This window comes from Branchiostoma belcheri, unplaced genomic scaffold, assembly GCF_001625305.1.
Source record: "Branchiostoma belcheri isolate BF01 breed outbred unplaced genomic scaffold, Haploidv18h27 scaffold11, whole genome shotgun sequence".
NCBI lineage: Eukaryota > Metazoa > Chordata > Leptocardii > Amphioxiformes > Branchiostomatidae > Branchiostoma > Branchiostoma belcheri.
The window spans coordinates 3252100-3255102 of NW_017802491.1; the positions used below are offsets into that span (position 1 = coordinate 3252100).

The 3003-nt window shown below is 37.0% G+C and overlaps 1 long non-coding RNA gene across 1 annotated transcript; it reads left to right on the plus strand.

Annotated features, from left to right (window-relative positions):
• The first annotated feature begins 45 nt into the window (after nucleotides 1–45).
• LOC109486087 lies at nucleotides 46–1494 on the plus strand. Its single transcript, XR_002141172.1, has 3 exons — nucleotides 46–299; nucleotides 612–697; nucleotides 906–1494. It is a non-coding gene; the product is annotated as an uncharacterized LOC109486087 (long non-coding RNA).
• The last annotated feature ends 1509 nt before the right edge of the window (nucleotides 1495–3003 follow it).

The window sequence follows — 3003 nt, forward strand, 5'->3', positions numbered from 1 at the left end:
CATGCACCACATGCTACATGAACCTCATGCTTTCTTTATTCAAGTCAACATGCAGCTACTTGTACACCTTTCTACTCATAGGGAGCACTCAGTAGAGTAATATTCAAAATAAAGTCTTGTTGTTCCATTTTTCAGATCTAGTTTAGAGAGCTTATGTTTGTAGAAATGTTCCACTTTCTGCTTGTAGTATTCTCTTTATTTTGTTGAGCGAGAAGCCCTAAACCCAGAGGACTGTGTTGTTCCAGGATTCTAAGGCCTATTCAGGGATCCTCCCCTGTAAGATCAGGGACTTGGAACAGGTACTGTCTACTTACTGTTTTGAAAGCTCTTGTGATCTCATACCATTTTGTGTGTGCAGAAACAGCATATGTCTAAAACAATTGTATTTGCTCATCATTCATAAAATATGTGTTATAATGACTGCAAAAAAAGACAGTGCTGATGATTCTGCTGGAACAAAGATCTCTGGTGGGGCAAGCACTATGTAAACACACTAAAAATTTCCTTTTCATTCTCCTGTTTGCTTTCAATAAACTTTTATTGGTCATATTTTTCTATATTGTATTGGTTGACTTGGGTAACAGTGCAGTTTTGTATACCTTGGTAATTAGGGCTGCCAAACATGCAACCAAAGCCTCTGAAGTTCGTCCAAAGACAGCACCAAACCTGAGCAAAGACAAAGGCAAACCTGTGAAAGGTGAGTACAAATGTACAAACATGTGTTTCTGCATTGAATATTGATCTTCATCAGGCATTGTATAATTTGTCAACATTTGACAGGGGATGAATGTTCATACAATCTTACTTACTTACTTACTTACTTATGGTCTTTATCCCTTGAGAAACATAGGCTAACTGCCTTACTGATATGTGAGTTTTGAATACTGTAACTTCTTCCTTCACAGCAACATCTGGGCCCAAGACTGCCAGAAGAAGCCTGTATCCAACTGTCAGTACAATGCCAGCAAAAGGAACTTTGAAGAACACTAAATATAGGAAATAAAGACTACAACAAGTAAAAGATTTAGTGCTGCAATCTTAGAAGAAAAATTATCTTGATTGTTGTCAGTTTTGTTTGTAATTTTTTTGACAATCTTATCTGAGGCATTTTCTATAGCAATGTTATTCCTGTTGTTGACATACTAGTGTAATTGAAGTGTAACTACCTTTTTATGCTAAGAAGTTAGTAGGACGAGAGTTAAAGCAAATGAATTCTGTCACTTTTATTGCGTAGAAAGCAATACTAGTAGTATTCACAGTTTCTCACTTTCGGGGTACACAATATACATATCACTGGATGTTCTTATCATGCAATGTTGTCTCACCTGCAAAGTGACGAATGTTTAAGTTAAAACTTGTGTGTTTTACTGTATCATGAATGTGTAATGAAATGTCTACATGTAAGGTCAACATGGTGATGGTGACTAAATAAAGAGACTTATTGCACATATGCTCTGCTTGAATGCAGCACCGTTAACATGATCTCTTCTTTGTTCTATGTTTTTATACCCCTCCTTAGGCTTATCTTAAGACAAATTAATGAGATTGCTGTGGACTGTAATTCCAGTGTGAAAGATGGCAGTTCCGTGCTTGACTTAGCACCTGCTCCCTACTCAACATCAAAGGTTGTCACCTATCCCAGCTTTTCCAGCAGCTTAGCGTAGATTACCGGTTCCCTGTGTCACATGGCTTTCCTTGTACTGCCCTCATAATAGTCATATGTCTTCTCACTATCTGTTTTTTTTTTTTAAATTCAACTCTATTTTACATTTGGGTGTGACAGTTTGACTGACTCTGTAAATTGTGGAATCAGCCACAAGACAGGTTTGCTGAAAATGAATGCAATTTTTAGAAGAATTTCTTGAATGTATCCAAGAGGGGCTCCTTGAGAAATCAGATATATTTATAAACCAAGGATGCATGTTGAAGATTGCATTGTCTAGATTGCACCAATTATAAAATTTGCATTTGCTATTAAAACTGCGACATCAAACAAGTGGCAAAGCCAGGCTTTGAAAGACTAAACTGGGCACCTCAGTTGTTTTGAAAGAGCCGACGCTGCAGCCAAACGGATCCATGCTTGCTTGAAGTGTTTGTTTAATGTGTTTGTGGTGCAGTAACACTTGGCCACTCAAGTAGATACTGTAGTGTGAGGGCGATTAGTCACCTTTGAGTCATGAAGCAGCTGATCTTTGAAAAGGGATTTTGGTTACCTAAAGAGATTTTGAAGCAAAGGAGGGTTTCTTTGTAGTGTAACAAACAGTTCTTGCTTATTTTTCCAAGGGCCCTTGTATTTTTTTTAATACATACTTACATAAGCAATTGTCAAATGTTTATAATCCTCAAGATAAACAAACTTAGAAAAAAATCCAAGCTAATATGAGTTGAACAACAGAGGCACATGTAGTTGATAGAATTCACTTATGGTGACCACTGAAAGAAACCGGGAAATACAGATTCTTACCACACAATCTTTCAAAGTCCAAGCAGATGTTATAATAGTTTTCCATATATGACAGGTATGACTACATATTTTTTTAAAGAAGAGAATATAAGAAGTGAAGACTTACATAGTTTAACCTTACAGCATCTGATTTAAGATCACTTATAATACATGTAACGTTACCTTCTTTCATGGTGAACCAGCTTGGCTAAAAAGTCAGAAAAACGTGAAATTTCCCAATAAGTGCCTGTTTGTATCATTGTGTTTAATGAAATTTATTAACAACTGGATTATTGTTGACTGCTGGGCTCATTTGCAAACATTTGCAAGACAAAAAAATTGACTAACGTCCAATGTGTAAACTTTTCACAGATCTCTGTAAAGCGACCCGCCTATCAATAATAGCGATGAATGGAGTTTTTCGTGGGCTTTTGACATGCAAATTTTCAGCCCAGACTTTCTACAAAGGGGATACGATGACCCAAGACCAGGCGTAACGGCCCATCGACTGACCTCCTTACTGTCTATGGACAGAAATATTCCAAGCTTTCAGCTACTTT